Raw genomic sequence first — 21,942 nt, 5'->3', positions numbered from 1 at the left:
ATTTTGGCAAAAGTTCTACATGTGTATTTTCCCATTCAAAGTGTTTATAAAATTCCATTCTGATTCTAAGTGTGTATTGTTGCTCATATGATAGCTTATGTTTGTTCGAATCTTTTTAGTGTTGCACCCATAGGAATTTATATCAATTTAAGGATTTTTGCACACTTTTAATTGTTTTTCTAAGCAATTGTCAACTGTCATTTTAAAAGTGTAAAAGTTCCAAAAACCTTTTCTCTCTTGTTTGGGGAGGGAATATTGTATTCAAACCCTATACACTGTTCAACATTCCTGAATACCTGCTGCTTACTTACATCTGTGTAGAATTGCTCACTTGTGAATTGAAAACTTTGCAGGGGGAAATCTTAACTTAAGTGCTATCTTTTCAACAAGCCAAAACTGTTCTTTTCCCTGTGTGTTATCTTCCGTGTTCCTCAAAAGTGAATTCAACTGCATTACCTACTTTCTTATTTGTCTTGTCACCACATGGATGATTGCTGCCCCTTATATATTAAAACATATGTGTGATTTGAATTTTAAATAAATAAATAAATAGATAAATAAACAAATGAATAAATAAATATTACCTTTACCAACCTGCCTGATTCCTGGTCCAGTGTGACCTGGGGGGTAGTTTGAGAAGGGTGTGATATGAGTGGTATATCACTCAGAATATTGAACCTATAGACACAATTAATAAGTATTTCATTTGCACTTCATACTAGACTGAGACCAGGGTGTATTGCCTGATTGAAATTCTTAACATACTGCATGCCACAAAAACTGAAATGAAAGCACAAGGGACCAGTGGGCAGGCTACCGCCCTTCCAACAATTACGTAGGGTACTTTCATGTACAGCATTTGCCACATCTCCTCCGGACAACAAGAGGGACACTCCTCTAGGGTAGCGCAGCTGTAAAACAACCTTTGCAAACCATATGCCATGCTACAGACTCTTACCCGGCAAAGGGCATTGTATTGTGCATATACTGCAATGCACTACTGTGCAGAGGGAAGGTACTTGGAAGTGTGTGGGAACAGTCCTTACGGGAGCATTACAATGATTGCCACCTATGAAGGGGAGGGCCACCCAATAATTCCATCTCCCGGGATGTCCCCTGTAGTATCCATACAGGTGCTGCCCCCTCTGTACCTGACCTTTCCTGCCATTCCATCCGTGCCGTTTGTGAGAACACCATAATAAAGGAAAAGGAACTGGGAAAGGAAAAAAGGTAAATAAAGAAAGCACCGTTCACAGATCAACAACTGAATTGGCAATGCACGCATGCAGGGCGCGAGTCGTGGCAGTGTTATCAACACTGTAGTTCAATCGGTTAGAAAGGGGTTAGCTTTACAAAGAGGTTTCTTTACGTGTTGCAGAGTGTTTTCAAGAGAATCAGTGCGCAACACGTATTACAAAAAAAAATCAATACTTTCAAGAAGGGCACCAAGCCAATTTAGATGGGGTGTACAGAAATCGGGATTCAGGCATAGTAAGATGAACTTTATAGCTGGGGAAAAGTATTTGTGCTGTCAAACATCATATTCTCATGGGCGAAGTATCCCATAGGCACATGTCGAACAAAGGCCTAAATACACTTCTTTTCAATGTACCGCGCTCTCTGCATTCACAGACCAAAATGGAAAAGGAAATGACGCTGCTACATCAGTGGCTGCATAATGTGATAAAAACTTATGCAAGGCATCGTTCACAAATGCATGAACTGGGCAAGTGCCTCCTTTATCGCAAACGGCTCTGAAACTCGTGTAACATATTGTGCAATGTTCCCTCTACAATCCACAACAATAAGGTTGGCATGATTGAGTGTCACCAAAGAGTTGCACAGAAAACAAAATCATGCACTTCATTGTAGGTACTCCATAGGAGTACACATGCACATTATAGATTGCAAAATGAGTAGCACCCGCACAGTGTTTTCCATTCACTTTCAGTCAATGTATGTTGGAATCCCCTAAAACCCACACGCTGTGCCTCGTGAAACAGACAGCCATAACCACACTCTGTGCATTTCTGTTGACAAATACACTGTGTTGCACAGTCTGTCTGTACAGAACACACCCACAAACTTTATTGCCCAATCCTGTAGCCTCTGCAGGCCCATTTCTACGGCAGTCATATCTAAAAGGGGCATATGTAACACGTGCCACCCTGTAACTATTACGATATTCGCAGACTTTTCGTGCTGTGCGCATGCAAAAGTGGGGGGAATAACTTTCAACCAGGGGAGCAGACGTCCTTAGTTGTGGTGGCTCTTGAAACAGCATTTGGGGGTGCTTTTTTTTGTTGAAAATGTGCTTCCCAAGAAAAACTCTTTTTTCGATTTTCATATGTAAATGTGTGTTTTCAATGTCAGCTCACATTCTTACAATAGGGTCTTCAGTGCAGTTTGTAGATAGTGAAACAACATTTAATTGCCACTGTGCAACAAAGACATGCCATTTGCCTAGAAAAGGTTTATGTATCGTGAACCAATGTTCTCATTCTCACAGGAGAAAATTGTGATGCTGGAAATGCATCAGGTGGACAGGGCCTCTGAATCCTTGTCCTTTATTGCTTTTTATCATGTGTTCTGTCTTGTTTTCCACACAGGAGTTCATGTGGGACTCCTGGTGGTGCGGCTCTTCCTGTATTTGGTTTGGTAAACAGACCCTTGGAATACCCTTATGGCACCCATGGGTGGGAGTACGACCCTGTACTCCTAGTGTATGTTTTTGGGCACCTGTCTGTGGCCCAAACAACAGGGTACGGGCTGGTGGCAGCTCTGTGCTGAATTGACAAGGTGCCCTGAGCATCCTCCATTTTGGGATGCCCAGGCCCTGTTATTGGAATCAGTGGATTTGTGATAGGAAAAAAGATGGCCCCTGTGGCCCTTGCTTTCTATCCAACAACCACCTAGAGACATGGAGCCATTTTAATGACGTGGTGACCAGGCTCCTAAGCACAAATTCAGGACAATCCTTCAACCAAGGGTCACACCACGTCAACCTGTTACCCCCTCTTGTCTCCCCCAAGTCAACAAACCACTAAGTACTTTTAACAAATAGGTACTAAGTCTAAATCACAATTTAAACATCACAATTTTAATTTCATATAAATCACAAAACAATGTACAACTCTGTAAAACATCATTTTAAAATTGAAATAATTCCTAAAAACCTTTTACAAAATTTCTCATAAAAAAATCCCATAAATAAAACAACCTGTGTTGTGCTCAACCCTGTGTCAACCTGCCTATAAAAAACTAAATAATATACAAAGGTGAACACTCTACCTCGAGAAACCAAATGGTCGGTAGCTACTAGGTTCCCTTTCGTTAAAGGATACCACTGTACACGTAATTTATCTATTTAGTGCATTCCTACCCCCTTCAGTGATACCCTGGGTTGGATTCCAATCCGATATATCAGAATGATTCGTATATTGTCACCCAATTACAATACACTTCTTTGCCCAACATGTTTCATTCAACACCATTTTATTCGACCAAGTGTTAGAGAACTTCATCAGGGGGACCATCTGTACCCTTGAACAATATCTCTTCGCCTATGGTAGATTCAACACTTTTAAAACTCTTCAATGTGCATGATTAACTCTGCGCCACGCAATTCATGACATGGGGAAACTCAATGAATGAAAATAACAAGAGACAACAGTCAGTACCTTCTAATTTACTGTCATCCTACTAAGTCAGCACCTAAGTTTGCTGAACTAAGGCTTACTGTGTCAGTCTTTTCAATAATTAATTGAACAACAGCATCTGTAGGGGAGAGTCCAAACAGATATGTTGGACCGCTCATTTCCTGAAAAACACATAACAAACCAAACGACTCAAAAACGGTGTGTAGTATCCAAATAAGACAATATATCAAACGTTCCTAATCTTGGCAGTGTATAATATACTCCTAATGTAAGGATCTAATAACATCAGCTCACAGTCATCTTTACTTCTACATCCACTCGCGTGGAACAACACTAGGTGATACCATCTATTTAAGTGTATTCCTAGTTGTAAACTATGATTTCATTCCACTCCAATGCTATCTAACTCTGCCACTGTATCATATCAACCTTTTCAGATCAACTGAACTTACTACTAGTCAAGTCACTCTCAAGTTTTCACTCACAGGTGTGGTAAATACCTGCTTCTGGGGGATTCCATTCTTCTCACTGTAGAAATTTAAGCGACCAAGGACCCGACTTTCTCGTCGCTATATTCACGTGAGGTGGTTCCCTGTAGCCGCGGTGGCGTTTTCAAATCAACCGCTACAACTTACTAGCACCACGGGAACCTACGTAAAAGAAAACAAACATCGCACTAGCGGTTTCTAATATAACAGCGTTGCCAATTCCCAACGCTGTTACTAGCTAGTTAAACACCTTGTACTCAGAAGAAACGAAATGCATACCCCTTACGTGGCCAATACGATAATTCTCCGTCTTTCGTCACTCTTTCCCTGTCATGTAGCTCGTTGTCTTGTAGCTACCGGAGTGCTCTATTTCTCTGTGCTACTCTCTCACGTGAACGCCATCCAGGTCACGTGGGTTAAAAAAAAACACATCATGTGACTTCATCCGGTTGCGCGCTTCTCACGTCGGGTGTTCGACGTGACATGAGGAAGGCTCGTGCTCGAAGCGCACCCCGAACACACAACTCTCGCCAGCTGTCTGAGTCATAACAGCGGGTTCGAACCACGTTCCACTTCAGTAAGCATATCTGTAGCACCCAGGTGTACCTCACAGCTAAATAAAGACATCATTGAAAACGAATCGTATTGAAAATATGTAAAGTTACACCAGCAGTCAAATCTATAGGCCGCCTCATCCCTATAAATACAGTGCATGGGTTGAGAATTGTGTAACTTGTTTCCACCGGACCACACTGCTGAGTCTCTTGTCAATCATAACACCTGAGCTTAAGTACCTCAGGAAACACATACTTAGTGTTTCCAATTAACCTCTTCATTGAGTCCTTTAGCTGTTGACTCCGTTAAAAAATCAACCACTGTTCTTTGTACAGCAATTTTCTTAGATCAGCGTCCATGTTGCTCGTTCTATCTAATTGCCACAAGACAGTCCATTTCAATTGACCTACATCATGGCCCATCACCAAGAAATGACTTACCATCGGGGCTTGCACATTCTGGTTGTGGATGCAACTCCTGTGCTCCCCTATACGTATGGTTACTTTTCGTTCTGTCATGCCAATATACATTTTATGGCAAGGGCACCACACTGCATATACAACATGTGTAGAATTACAATTCGTGAGGCCAGTTTGTTGCCACATTCTTGAGAGTCCCAAATCAACCTCTCTTGTTCTACTAGTGTATTTACAATTGACAAATTTACCGCACGGGGCATGTCCTACGGCTGAGGGCAAGCCCCACGCTTGTGTAATGCTGATTTGTTCTTTCCATTTAAGAGCAATATCATTTTTAGTCAGTAGTTCTTTCAAATTAGGTGCTCTTTTATAAGCACACATTGGACTTTCTAACGGGCTCTCACCCCCTGTCAATATGTGCCAGTTCTTTTTAATGATTTTGGTGACTTCATTTGTTCTTTCATTGTAAGTGCTTACAAATACAATGTTGTTATTATCTTGATTTTTCGAACGGTATTTAAGCAGTGCCTCACGGTGATTGTTGATCGACCTTTTATATGGTCTTTTGACGATTTTCTTGGGATAATGCCTATTAATCAACTTACCCTTCAGTTGATCTGCTTCTAGGTGATAAGTGGAATTCAAAGTGCTATTTCTTTTCAACCAAATGAACTGTCCAAATGGCAGATTTTCGCGGGTATGTCTTGCTTTCTATCACCTGTTACCTTACTTTTCCTGAAGCCCCGGGAAGCCCTGACTCTGTCCCTTCCCCCTGACTGGCTGTTGGGTGGAAGTTCCATATATGGTGTTGTGGGGAAGTCCAGGCCAGACTGGCTGGAGCCTTCCCAATGACTGTATCTTGTGGGTATACCCATGGGGTGGGACCTGGGTAAACGGGGTGAGTGACAAATACGCATTCTGTGTTATGGGTGTCTAGTATCTGCTGTTTGACAAAATGACTGAGACAGCCCTGCCCGAAAATGGAATGAATGCAGTGTGTAGTGCTGTATGGCAGAGTGCTTGTCCGAATCCACGTTCTGTGTTGTAAGTGCCTGGATGGAGAAGAATGACATGAATGCACCGTACGCCTAATTGGTTGCCTAAATGCCCTTCTGGGTGATTGGTTGCCTGAGTGTGAGCCAGCAGAATGAATGGGAGATCAATAGTATATCTGGGGGGCTGTCACTGCTAGAAATCGTTCAGAAGCTGAAGTAGAAACTGACATTGAAACTGATGCTTAACTTTGAATCCCACTGGAAGAATAACTGCTGCTGCTGTCCTTCGCTAATCTGAAAAGTTGCTGTGCCTTCAAGGAACTGGTCGAAGAGAGGACCTGCTAGGTGACCTCTTCCCGAGCTACAAGGGACCATTGTGCACCAGCTGATCTTTGCCAAAGCTCCCTGGTAGACAGACCTACGAAAGGCTGCCGACCTTATAAGGGGACTGCCGAGGAGAACGAAGAGATGTACCAGAAAGCCGTCCACCGTCGGCGACCGCCATCACCGTCCGGAGCCTCCGTGCTCCCCTTGCCTAAGAACATTGAAACAAGGACTCCCTTGCTCATCCTCGTCAACTGCTTTTGTCCTGCTGGAGAAAGTAAAGGTCGTTGACGACCGAGGAGAATCCGCTGGTGGGTTTTTCTGCCACCTGAAGGCCACAGTGACGCTCGACGACTATATGTCCTTGCTGGGCCAAAGTTCTTCAGTCTTTGGCCCATGAACACTTGTCATCAAGGTGCCACGCATTTTAACTAATACAATGTGTGGACATTCCTTTGTGGGTGCTTGGGGACTACACTGTACTTAAGAACCAGCCTGCATCACCTCCTGAGAAGCTAGGCCTTGATTGCTCACGACGTTTACCAAATATAGAGAATCTTGGCTGGGATCCTCTGTGCCTCTCCTCTACCATATTGAGAGCAGGAGTACAGACGCCCCTCTCCAGTATTTACAAACATCCCAGCAGCACTCAAGAAGTCACACATGCTTCTGTTGATGAGACCCATTCCAACCTCTGGCTGGCGACAGGAATCATTGGAATTACTTCCACACTATTCTAGGGGGCATACATGAGAAAAGCACCTTGGAAGTAGGAAAAATGTGCTGCGCTGCTTTCATCATAATCTTCAGTTGACTAAACATTCGGGAGCAAGGCATGAGACTCAAAAAAATAGGCTCCAAAGTGCACCATCACAAAATGTACAGTTGCCGAAGAGGCCACGGGTCGACATTTTACAAGCAGTCTGCCAAAACAGCACGATTCAACACTACACCACAAAGCTTCCACTCCCTTCAAACTGAAATGGCCAGACAAGTCTTCTTGGAGGGCATACACGCACAGATCTTCCACAAAGCCATCACCCACGACGAAAACTGTGCACCTAGCCATGTTTGCAAGCCGCAGTACACAAAGTAATTGAAAAAGTGAATGCCGCCCTTTCCTGTGACGCACACCCAGAGAACCTGATTGGCAAAAGGCCATAGTCCCATTCCCATTGGCCAGCATGGTAAGAAGTGCAAAATGTGCCATGTGCCTCTCCCTAATGACCGCAAGGGCTGTGCCCCAGTAAAGCAGAGGAGTCCTTCTTCCTATTGGCGTGCTTTCCTGTGATGCACACCGAGCACCACCTGATAAGACAATTGCTACAGTCCCATTTCCATAGACCAACATGGTGAGAAGTGATGAATGTGGTACATGCGGGTCCCCAAGTACGTCGAGGACCAGGCCCAATTGAAGCAGGAGTCTGTCTTCCTATTGCTGCACACCCTAAGCATCTGATTGGACAATCCCCACAGTTCCATGTTCGTGGCCGCCACCTGCAAAACCCCCGGATGTGGTTTTTGCGCTGCATGTGGGCGTGGAGAAATAACTTAAAACCAGGGTAGGAGGACGTTTTGGTAAGGGGCGACTCTTAAAAGAGCCTGTTGTTTTTTTTGTTTTTTAGATGCTTCTACAGAAACACTTTTTCAGTTTTTGTAGCTTTTGTGTTGTCTTGTGCTAACATTAGTACAGTAAACTCTTCACTGCATCATGTAGACGAGCAAACAAAACTGTATCGCCAATGGGTGAAAACAAAATGCAATTTTCTTGGAAAAACTCTGCATTTCCACAATAATGAGGTCATTGTTGCAGAAGAGCATTCTCTAGCGGAGAAAAAAGTAGACATCCTTCTGTTGATGTGATAGCTTCCTGCGTATGGCTCGGAACAACATCCATGAGCAGGGGGCCATACTCTTCATGGTATTATGGATGAGAAAAGCAGATTCGTGGTGGGGAAAACTGTCCTCACTACATCCAGCAATCTCTTCCGTCTACGTAACAAGCCAGGTAACCCATATGCATGCCGCCGTAATGGATGACAATAACATCTACAACTGGAAAACTGGCGAGGTCTATGCAAAGTGCATGCATATCGCCGAAATTGCACTCATACACAACATTCCCCAATGCGTCCACTCCTTCCAAATCAATATTGCTGTCAAAGTGTCTTTGCAGGGCATAGGTGTGCAGATCTATGACAAAGGGATAACCTACAGTCAACACAAAGCGTTTCACCATATCAGCCACCCTCAGCACGCAGGGTATAATGTACAACAGTTTCACCTCCCCTTCCTGTTAACCACACCCACACTACCTGATTGGCTAATCCCCACACGGCCATGGCAATTGGGCAAGGTGGTGTAAAGGGCAGATTTGGGCACGTGCGCATCACAAAGTAGCACAACGGCTGCACCCCTGTAAAGCTGGAGCAGTCTGCCTTCCCTTTGCACTTTCTTCCCTGCTGCTCTACTTCATTGGGCTGCATGTAAATAGGTTCACACACATCCACCAGTCAAAGCCGCCATCATTCAATACTGTCATTCCTGTTAAACACTTGAAATGTGCTGCTACACATTTACAGTACAAATGTCGTACTATTCCAAAGCAAGTCCACTACAAAGTTCAATGAAAGTATGCACGATTTCTCCATCCGCACACATCCCCATAGCCACTCAGGATGTAGCACGTGTAATCCTGAAAGTTCCCCGTAATCCACTACCTTTTCGTGATAGTGAGTGGGGGGATTGCAGGGGGGGCGTTAAACAATATCAAACTTGGTAGGGGATGCAGTCTTCCAGCATACATGTATAACATTTTTTTTTGTTTTTTTGACGTGCGTATTTTCTCTTTATATGCGTTTCTGTTTGCCTCTCCTCACATTTTTACCACATTTTAGTCAATGCTTCTTGCACAGTGTAAAAGAAAATGGCATTGCCAATGGAACTCAAATAAATGCCATTTCTACGGAACTACTGGATATTTTGCAACCTCTTGATCTCATAGTGGATGGAGAACATGCCAGCAGTCTACATAAACTCACGCATAATTCTGTTTACACACACCTTCCGACCTCTGGCTGGGGACAAATGACACCGTCATGGACCCATACTCCTCTTGGCATTATGCATGAGAAAAGGACCTTGGCAGTAGGAAAAATATGCATCACTGCGGTCAGCAACCTCTTCAGATGATGGATGAATCGCCCACACGACATGTAACCCAAATGTAGACTTCCATAGTGCAGCAGGACAAAGTCAACGTTTGTGACGGATGCCACATATCTGCAGAGGCGAACCATCCTGCCAAAACTGCAGTCACCCTGACAGGCCCAGAAAGCACTCTTTCCAACCCGAAATGACCAGCAACGCCTCTTTGCACACAACACCTATGCAGATGGCGAACAAAGGTATCACCGACGACAAGCACTGTGCATCTCTCCATCTCAACCACCCTCACGACACATTATTGGGACGAAATTGTACCACCTCTTCCTGTCAACCACGCCCTAAACTCCTATTGGCCTATTTCCCACAATTCCATTTGTCTTTCCACCCTGCTCATAATGGCAGGATGTGCACGGGCGCTTTCCCATCTACAATGAGGGCCACGGCCCAGTACAGCTCACACAATATTTCTTCCCATTGCACAATCCCTTTTTGCAGCACCCCCCCAATGTGTGGTGTCAAATTTTCAAACATGCATGCAACAATCACATACAAAACCTCTGCATGGCACACTGTCATTTCTATACACCACTCCATATTTACTGTTAAACACTCTCAGTACACGTTCCGCATGATTGCAAAGCCCCTTCACCAGCAACTTCTGCTAAATAATGCATGACTGAAGCATCCACAAAGATCCTAAAATGCACTCAGCACACCTTTGGCCATGCACACACCATTCCAGCCCTTTCCATACCCACCACAACACTATACATTCAAGCAAGCAACCATGTGGGCACCAAACATTATGCACAAATGTAAAATACGTAGCTGCACTTCCACCCAACTCCTCCACACCATAAAACACCCATTCACAAAAATGTCTCTCACTTAGCAGAATCCACAAACATACCACAGCCAGCACCACCCCTACACACTGACATTCACAAAGTATTGTGTCACTGGCAACCTCTTCGCAAAAGCTTCACAACATTGGGCCTACTTCAATAAATCTGCACACAACAGAGTAATCAACCACAAATACGCTGCACTTCACCCATACCCACTTCCATACTCACATTACACACACACTGCACCCTGTGTCCACACTACACAACTTCTCACTGCACCATCTCCTGCCGCACACCAAATACTGTAGCATTTTACAACTATCACCACAACCATGGAATTCACAATGCACACTTTGCAACTCACTTGTGATGCTGTAGCACGTCGACAATGTGCTCCAGGCCCATTCTCCAAAGATCACACCCTGTGCCTCATGCACTGTCAAACCTGCATTGCTGCGGTGGGTATGCTCCTTCCACACCTTCCCCACACCATTATGCAACCATGCATGTCAACATGTCACCAACTGCCACTATACACATACGCACCACTGGCACCAGCACTGCTAACCAACCTCTACACTGCAATGGGCATGCACAGTGTTACATGCAACAGTTACCATAATGTATAGACATTACACTGTCTCCGGCACCCCTATGCCCATTCATTCACATACTATAGTTCTACCCACTTCCACTCACAAAGTATTGTGTCACTGCCAACTTAACCACAAAATGTTTACAACATTGCCCATACTGCAAGCATTGTGCACACAGCACACTATCCAAGCACATATAAACTTCCCTTCAACCATACCCTCTACCATACTGACAGTATGAAAACACTGCATCCAGTACCTACACTGCGTGACTTTTCACTGCAGCATCTCTAACCACAGCGCACCGCCATGGAGCTATGCAGCAACAAATTGCAACAGTTACCATAATGTACATACAAAACACTCTCTCCTGCCTCCCTGTGCACTTTCAATCACATACTATGGGCGTACCCACTTCCATTCACAAAGTATGGTGCCACTGGCAACCTACCCACATTCTGTTTGCAACATTGACCTTACTGCAACCAATCTGCACACACCACACTATGCAAAGACCACCCTCTACCAAATGCAGAGTCAAACATTAGCATATTCCTACCACAGACCCGCTGCACCTTCATTCACTCAGGCAGACCAACATATGCCCAAATACCGCATTCCATCCTCAGCGCACAGCCACCTGCCTTCCCACCAAACCTATGACATGTGCAATGAGGCCCCTTCTACAATTAACCTGCCACCACTCACCATGAAAAGAGGTCGCCGCAAACAGCTTGCGGCAGAAGCTATGGGGCCCTTATGACAGCTGCCTCCAATCACCACACAAAGTACTTGCCTACATATGTCACATGAACCACTCTCACTCCCCCACCTGTTCCCGCCCTTATTGCTGCTAACATATACTGTACGTTACATTTTCCAGACCCTTCCGCCGCCGCACTGTCCTCCAATACACCATGGCGTGTTGATGCACACCACGCTTCCCCTCCAGCCAACCACCGGCCACGTCCAAACTTCTCCGACACCACACCGTACCATGAGCCAATGACACTTCTGTCCACAGAGCAAACAGGGAAATGGGTCTGCTGAGTAGACCCAGATATCACACATTTTTTGGGACGTGGATTTCAGTTCTTTGCAACAAAAGTACTGGTCGGATTTCCACCAAACACACAAAATCACACTTTTTGACCCATGCCCCCGCTCTTGCCGCATATTTGGTGAAAATCCATCCAGCCATTTAGCCTGTAGCCGTGTGCAAAGTTTTTGAAAGTTTCTTTCAGTCTATAGAAAAAAAAATTGGGACCCCCCCCTATAACTTTGCCCCACCCCACATGAAACCTCGCCCAACTTGGTGAAAAAAATCTGAGCCGGCCATATACTTTTTTTGCAGTTTGTTGAGGATTCGTCCCAGGGGAGCGAAGTTATAAGCCGCCGAAAAAGTGCTCTTCCTATGCTATGAGTTTAGCAACTTAACCATAAATAACCATAATTACACTGCCGCTATATATATATTCAGTAAAAAAACTTTGTTAAAAGGATGTTATGGTTCCAAGTAAAACCGAAAAACCCCTGAAATTCGCCAGTCATGGTAAGCTAAGCAACCATAACTCGTGCCACCACCATGCATTGCTAAGACTAACACCCAGGACATCCAAGATGACATCACATATGTCATTGGTGACATCACTGATTACATCACATGTCTGACTCGCTGTTTTTTCGTTTAGTGATATATCTTAGACAGTAATATTTAGGAACAAAGAAATCAAAAAGTACTATATTTGCAGACTTAGGGCCTCATTACACGGATGGCGGTAAGGGTTTACCGGTACTGGTATTTTACCGGTACGGTAAATCCTTACCGCCTTACTACGAGGTCCCTTTGCGGGTTGGGGAATTTAACGCCTGCTTTTTGCATGCGGTAAAAACCAACCCGCAAAGGGACCAGGGAGCTAATTACGGTACCGCAATTTACAGTACCATAATTAGCGCCTTCCCCATTCCCATAGAGCCCTATGGGGCAAAAATGGGAATGGGGAAGGGCAATGGTGGAAGGGGGAATTACCGCCCCGCCAACCTTGGAATAGGCCGGTAATTCCCCTTTCCACCAAGGCGGTGCCGGTATTTTACACGCTAATAGCGCCATGGTTCACCGCCATCCGTGTAATGAGGCCCTTATACTTCAAATATGTTCTTACAATAATTCACTTAGCGTCCACTATGCTTTCTGTGTATGAAGACAATCAGTAAGGTTATCAACACTTTCTTATTGTTCTGCTGTTTTTTTTATTACTGTACTTTCTCTGGATGTGCTCATATTTGTATTTGCATTACTTTCTTTAGGGTGCAGTCACATCATGTGATATGTGTACATAGGGAAGTAGTAGATTTGAAGCAGAGCAATCCTTTCTGTGCAAAAAGATAATCAGTTAGGTTGTGAACACTTTCTGCTTCAACTGCTGTTTTTTTGCGTACTTCACTTTCTCTATATATACTGTGTTTTGTATGTAATAATGAAATTATGTAGTAAGTGGTTTTATTAGCTACCTATTACATGTTGCACAGTACACAAAACTCTAATAAGAAAGCATTCATCGTTTCACTATTCAACATGTGAAGATTATGAATATTGCACCTCCATCATGTATGCTGCACACACTGCTTATATTTATACTTGAGTAGCTTAGTAGCTTAGTATATATACATGAGTAGCTTAGTATATTGTAAAGAACTTCATAATATAATGCTATTTATATCAATGCATTACCTAATGCACTACATAGCCCACGATATCTATTCCAGTGAGCCTTGACACTTTTTTTGTCAACATTATAATAAGAATCCCTTGTACAGAGTTTTCATGAAAAGTAAATGCACATGTGATGTCATTAGTGATGTCATCAATGACATTTGTGTTGTCATCTTTGATGTCCTGGGTGTTAGTCTTAGCAATGCACGGTGGTGGCGCGAGTAATGGTTGCTTAGCTTACCATAACTGGTGAATTTCAGGGGGTTTTTGGTTTTACTTGGAACCATAACGTCCCTTTAACAAAGTTTTTTTCTGAATTTCATAGGTTTTTAGTAGCGCAACTGAACCATAACATCCCTTTAACAAAGTTGTTTTACTGAATTTCATAGGTTTTTAGTAACGCAACTTAACCATAATGTCCCTTTATCAAAGTTTTTTTTTTACTGAATATACATATACATAGCCTCATTACGAGGTAGGAGGTAGCCATGGTACTATTCGCACCATGGCTAACCCCTTACCACATTCCGGGTCCGGGTTCCCGAAATAGGGACTTAACGGGTCATTCCAACCTTGGAGGACCCTGTAAGTCCCCATTCCGGGAAACATTGCCCATTTCTATTCGAGCCCCCATAGGGCTCAATGGGAATGGGGATGGAGCTAATAACGGTACTGCAATTTGTGGTACCGTTATTAGCTCTGAAGTCCCTTAACAGGTCCCATCCATAACGCCTGGTAAAAACCAGGCGTTAAGGAAGGGACCCGCTAAGGGACCTCAGAATAGGGTGGTATCGGATTACCGGCACCGGTGTCCTTAGCGATGCCAGTAATCCCTTACCACCTACCTTGTAATGAGGCCCAGTGTGAATTTGATAGATGTTTACTTGGATTCCCTTACTTTATATACATATAACATAGAACATGCTGAACCCCTGCTAGTGATTTTGATGTCCGCGGACTATGCGAATGTCCGCGGACGGATGCAGACAACATCAACACTACCCAAAAACTCAGGGGTTATTTTAGATTGTTCTATCATGCTATATAAACACTGAAAAAGTTCCAAAAGCAGCACATAAACACATTATATGTAATAACAAATAAGAAATGGAACATATATATGTAACATATCAACCATCCATTTAAATACCATATGTACTAAAATGGAATATACCACAACAAAAAAGATATGCCTCCAACATAATTACCTGACACAAACTGCACAGCTAGGAGCAACAGCAGATCTACACAACAGTAAGAACACAATTTACCATAAACTAGTAAGTAAACTTCTTTGTTCTTATATATTTCTAAACTTTCTGTATTTGGTACACTAAAAGTAATATAGTTTTATTTTTTTTACACAGAAATGTCAAGTACTTAGCAATGGCTTGAAGAAAATTTCCCACGTGAGGAAATGTCTGAAGACAGTGATACTAATGTTACACACTTTTCTATATAAGCAAATTAATAACCATTACTTTATGTGTAGTTAACATATACATATTTTTTAACAGACCATACAAACATTGAAAACAATACACCAAAAGAGATATTAGAAAATACTCTGCAGCGCATGGAACAAAAAATGGACATGCTTATGGAAAATTTCAATCTTTTGAAACATTTTGTGGAGGACCATATAAAAGAAAAAATTAAATATCATTGTCCCACATGCACCTGTTCCCCCTCTCCATGCCCCAGTCAACTATCCCCAAAGCCTCAACACCAAGAAAAACGTTTTGATGAGACATCCATCCCTTCATCCCCTCCCATCCATCCTCTCCAAACCCCTAATTCCCCTGTGTTTGTGTCGGTTTCTGCTTCCCCGTCTCTTTCAGAGATTTTACATCTGTATATAATAAAGAAAATAATATCTGTGTTTTCATTTAGTCCTTTGTGTCTTATTTCTTTTTAAAAAGGCAGTTAATGTGTCTGCAGACAGCACGGCTGTCCGGAATGTGCGTAATTAACCAAAATGGGGGTGTTCTGAGGACACTATACCTGTCCATACTGTCCGCATGCAAGATGAAACTGTCTTTAGAACACAGTAGGTGTCCGGAATGTCCGCAATTAACCAAAATGGAGGTGTCTTAAGGACACTATACCTGTCCGCACTGTCCGCAAGCAAGATGGAACTGTTGTTAGAACACGCGTAGTGTCCGGAATGTCTGTAATTAACCAAAATGGAGGTGTTCAAAGAACACTATACCCATCCGCACTGTTCGCAAGCAATATGGAACTGTTCTTAGAACACACACAGTGTCCGGAATGTCCGAAATTAACCAAAATAGAGGTGTCCTAAGAACACTATACCTGTCCGTACTGTCCGTAAGCAAGATGGAACTGTTCTTAGAACATGCGTATGGAATTTCCGTAATTAACCAAAATGGAGGTGTCCTAAGAACACCATACACGTCCGTACTGTTCGCAAACAAGATGGAACTGTTCTTAGAACACACTTGGTGTCTGGAATGTTCGCAATTAACCCAAACAGAGGTGTTCTAAGGACACTATACCTGTCCATACTGTCTGTAGAATATCTACACAAATGCGCACCACACCCATAAGTCCTATGAACATCGTGCCTGTCCGTAACTGTCCTTCTGACTTGTGTCGCACTTTTAATGGGATTGAGGACCGGAACACTGTCCGTAGAACACCCGCACGCATGCGCATGACCCTTCATGTGCATTTGGTGTCCTGCAGACACCGGTTCCCTTCGCAAACGTGTTCGCAACGTCATCATGTGACCGCACCCACGCTGAGCTTGTGTCCTGAATTGTGGACACTGTTCGGGACCGCAAACATTATAAAAGTACTTTTTTGGACAATCCAAAGTATTTTATAGTAAATATTCACCATTGCACATGTCCCAGACAACGACCCTGCCTTTCTACGTACATTTTGGAACTTTTTGAGCCTTTTTGGGGTGTTTGATTTGTCTGCGGACAGCGTGGCTGTCCGTGGAGCGTGCACCTGCACCCCTATAAAAGGCCACACCCCAGAGCTCATCCTCATTGTGCTTCTGGCTATCTGACAGAGCATTATCTATTTTGGCTGCTGATCTTCCTGATTTTGCTGCTCTTGCTGCTTCGCATTAGACATGATGGCATCTATGCTTGCTGCTCCAGCTGGTGCTTCTAGTGCCTCAGCACCACCCCCAACCCCTCCACCACCACCACCTCCCCAAGGGCTTGCCGAGGGGAACAGGCGTGAGGATGTAGAGGAGGAGGATGAAAAGTATGACGAGGATGAGGTAGTGGAAGTCCCTACTACCAGCACTCGCCTTGAGTCTTGGGTGTGGTGGCTGTTTACCATTCATGGTGACGTACAAAAAGCACGTGCGAACAAGGTCACCTGCAACCAGTGCAAAATGGTACTGAGTCGTGGGAGGCCTGGTTCGTACAGCTTTGGTACAACATCTATGAAGCGACACCTAAGGTCGTTCCACGGTGGGGCCGTTCGCAAGTTTGTACCTTGTGATCAACGTAGTAGGTTGAGTTCCTCTACCACATCCTCCGTTTCCGCTCCTGTCACCACAAGAGACACTCCTGTGGGACAGCGCATCCCTCCAGCTGCCTCACAGGCCATTCACAATGCTGTTGAACCTTACCTTTCGAGGGTCACAATATTGTGTATGTACTGCGATGCAGTACTCTGCAGGGCGGGAGAATCTTCGAAGTGCTTTAGAGTCTGCGGTCAAGGAGCATGAGAAGGTCTGCTACCTATCTAAATAAGGCCCACCCTACATCTTCCTCTCTCTACCTGCCCTTTCTTATCCCTGTGGTTGGTTTCCCTTCCTTACCCTCCTTTCCCCTCCTCTCCTAGTGAGTCATGTCTAAAAAAAAGAAATATATATAAAACAACAAAAATCCCCAAAAAAGGCTCTTTTCAGAGCTGCCTTTCACAGTTTAAAAATAGAAGTGGCAGATAAATGGAGCAGGGTCCTGTGCATTTTTTAGAAGTCTGCAGACAGTTTGCGGACATCTAAAATGTTGGGGTGCTGCCCTATCATAACCATTGCACTTTTCTCTGGGAGGAAGTGGTGGCTCTGAAAAGAGCCGTTTGGTGGTGTTTGTTTGTGTTTGAAAAACTTCAAATGGTCAACACCTACTTCAAAATGGATGGCTGTAATTCCAAAAAAGGTTGCAATGCATTTTGTACATTTCTCAGAAAAATCTGATTGCCAACATAAGTAATATGGACTCCATCTCTGCAAAAAAATGTGTGTGCTACAAAACATTGTGAAAAGAGGACATGCCAACATCTCTTAGAAAGGCACAAACAGCCTTATTGACATTGCGCTTTGCTTTCTCCATTTGTGCACCAAATGAAGAAGAACGCAGCCACATTTGTCTCTGAGCAATACGAGAAAAAATTACTTGAGAATTTGGAAACATATCCATAACATTCCCAAATCCTTTTTCATTGCGAATTGCAATGAATTTCCAGACACATGTCCTAAACTGTTCCCTCCACAATGAATTATAATTATGTCTGGATGATGCTCTGTCTCCAAACTAGCACAGAGAGGTACCAAGTCCAGCCACTTCATTCAACGCATTCCATGCTAGTGCACTTCCACATGAGGGAATCCAAGATCTGCAGATGCTCCACAGCGTTCTGCATGCACCTCCAACCAATGTATCCATGAATCTCCCAAAATCCAGATAATCTGTTTTCTGAAACACACAGCCATAGCTATTTGTTCTTCTCTCAGGAAAATACTTTCTGACAAACTCTCTCCTTATACAACACACCCACTAAACTTTACTATCCCTTGCTTTACTCATTCTCATTTGCATGCCTCTCCACCCCAAAATCTTTGTATGTAATACGCGATGTCCGCGGACTACCGCCCTGTCCACGGACATATCGAAAATCTGAACGTGGTGAATTTAAATTTAAATAGTGTGCCCCATTTCCCCTTTGAAGTTGGCTCTGAAAAGAGCCGTTTTTTTTGTTGCAGATGCTTGACAGACACCTGTTATTTTGTATTTATTTTTCTTTTTTCTTTCTTAGTTTACTCCTAAAATCTTCACATAACCTTCTCCAAAGCAACCCTTACATTCCAGAACAACATGGCATGGCATTTCCCATGAAAAGATAAGTAAATGCCATCTTCTTTAAAATAAACAGCATTACTGGAATCAATATTCTCATTATTAAGAAGAACATACCACCTCTAAGCATGAAAGCCTCGGTTGATTGCACACCTAGCAATGTTTTGCTGAGGACAAAAAAGAAAACTATTGTCCGATAATGCCCTGGGTACTAATCCAGAAAAAATTACTTTGGCATTTGGAAGGATGTTCATTACTGCTTGAACCAGGTATCCAGTCATTGCTTTGAATGCATTGTTTCGAATACCAAAGTTTTGAAAAAAAATGCATAAAAAAAGCCTTTTTTATTAGGTAAAGTTTTTTTTTACGATAGTGGTTTCTAGGGCTAAAAAACAGGGGTTATGAGGACCCCCCATAATTTTTTTTTTAAATGCATTACCTTTGAAACTCTGGCATTCGAAACTTTCACTAGGAACCCTTGAACCAAGTGTTCTAAATCTGCCAACAAAGTAGGGGCACTGCCATAGCCCAAATGGAAAGCACCATAGCGCAAAACTACTACATGGGGACTGTTCATCCTGCCCATATCTCCACAAACTTGTCCAATTTCATGTACATTGCAATCAGGCACAGTGCTCCACACCACCTACACTCCTTTAACATCAAAATTGTTTGCCACATGCCTGCATTGAGCATACTGCTGTAAACCATGCACAAACATATCTCCAAGCACCAACACCCTGACTTTCCCCACCTCTGCCATCTTCACTACACTCTCTTTCAACACAAATCCACAACCTCAACATCTGATTGCATGATCCCTACATTCCCCTTTTCATGCTGGATTTGAAGGAAAACCCCCGAATGTGGCACGCCCTGTCCGCGGAGAGCCGAGGTTTCCATGGACAGCGTAACTCTTGGACAGCCCTTCTACCCTTTCCACTTCACTCTCTCTGGCATTCCCTCATTGGATACAGCTAAGCAGTCACAAAACCATACACTAATCACATCCAATACCTCTACATCAAACTCCATCACCAGAGTTCAGGACTTCAAATGTACTGTTGATCACTCTGAGTACAAGTCTCATATCATTGGAAAGCACCTACTACAAAAACTACTGTACAACTCTCCAAGATTTCTACTTGCAACTGCATGCATATCCACATGCATTAATACAAACCACAGGTATGCATATTTTATGCACAGTACATGTGCAACTCTTATGAATGCATATAAACAGAGTAACTGCCACTTTACCTGTACAACCTATAAAAAGAATTTACCGTAAGTGCATGGAAGGTGTATCAGGCTGTTTGGCTGGGACTTGCTGCTGCTCCTACAATTGGACTTTGGTTATTTCCAGGACGCCGTCTGCAAGAGGAAGCACTGTCATTTCGCAACGCGCTACTTGAACTACGACTTGGACTACACTAACCACAATCCCTGGTGCGGCCGGCAACCCCCCTCCACCTCCCAGTGATCTGTGCATACCATTTTGAAAAACCTCGGTCACGCGCACCGTGCGTGCACCGTAAGTGCCTGTAAGTGTATCAGGCTGTTTGGCTGTTCGGCTCGGCAGGTGTGCGGATTTAGAATATAATTTCTCTATTTTTGTCTGCCAAACCCTCCATGCCAGAAAATTCGACTCAATCTACGATAGGATCAGTGTGTGATAGGTCTATCAGTATTTGTGTAGTACTTAGTGGTTTCATGTTAACTTTCTGAATCCACCGTAACTCACTGTAAACTGAATATCGCAAGGTTGCAGGCACCAGATTGTAGGCTGGTATAATTGCCTGTATTATTGCCTTGCACCTCCTTAAATCATTCAAAAGATGGCAAGTGGCCTGAGAAGTGGCAAGTGTTCAGGTAGGGTGCTACCTACTAGCACTAACAACGAGGATGAGAAATGTATTACACCCTCCCTAAATGGTGATGTTGATGCAGGGAATATTAACTTTGACAAATACTTGAACTATCGCGTCTCCAGGTTCGGCCATTGAAGGGAATTCGCTTAATAACGGTTTTGACATTAAAGCTTTGGCTGACCTGGACTCTCGTATTAGATTATCCATTGGCCTGTTGTCCCCACTTATTCCCAGAAATCGCGACCCACAAGAAAAAGCACACAGAAATAGTGCCTATCTTCCATCTAGCCCACACTTGCCAATCCCAACTGCAAATAATACCATTTGCGGTCCTGTTTCTGAATCGGAACTTCGTATATGTCCCGATCCTGGTATTCCCTACTCCCAGAATAATGGTAGCGAATCCAGTACACCTCACACCCCGAAAGATCAAGAACCCTTCACCTTTTCTGTAATAATAAGAATACTTGATCTACTAGATAAAGGGCATGATGTCACCCACTTAGAGTTGAGAGACATGAAACATACTATGAGTGAAATTGTTTCCAAAGTAACCAGGATGGAAGGTGTCATTCTTGTACTAGATGTTTTTTTTTTAAAATACCAAGTCTCCCATATAGGCAAAAATTAAGATCTTTCATGAACAAAGTACCCAATCTGTAGAATTATGTCCTGTTAACATACTAGGCTCTGCTTCTAAACCATCAAATGAATTTGACTTGCTACGATGTGAACTAGGGACCATCAACTCTTCCTTAAATGATGTTAGGAATAAGCTTGATTTACCAATCCCTATTTCTTCGCCAGAAAAAAAGGGTGACACCAGGTGATAATCCCTAAGTCCTCATCAAATTTATGGATGATCAGAAACAGATCATAGGCTCTGTGGAATGCGAATCTGACTATATAGGTTACTCATCTAGAAGATTTCGCAAAAATTAAAAATGCTGTGTTAAATGTGCTGAATAAAATGCAGATCTGCCAATGAAAACATAACAAATTCTAAGAAAGAGAATTTGGTGGTCCCTGACAGTGGCGGTGAGGATGCGATTGACATAGCACAGCTTTCTGTGGACTGTTAGTCACATCTGGGAGCTGACCGCAAGCAGGAGGCTAAGATAAAAGAAGTCAAATCTATGCCAATTCCTTGCAGTCATCTAAAAACAGTCTCAGCTAAAGTGCATGCTGAATATGCAAATACTTCTGTTCTCCATGACCTAAAAATTGGCTCCGATAATAC

The sequence above is a fragment of the Ambystoma mexicanum genome, chromosome 11 (genome assembly GCF_040938575.1).
Source record: "Ambystoma mexicanum isolate Mex_15411 chromosome 11, UKY_AmexF1_1, whole genome shotgun sequence".
NCBI lineage: Eukaryota > Metazoa > Chordata > Amphibia > Caudata > Ambystomatidae > Ambystoma > Ambystoma mexicanum.
This window is presented reverse-complemented; position numbering follows the sequence as displayed.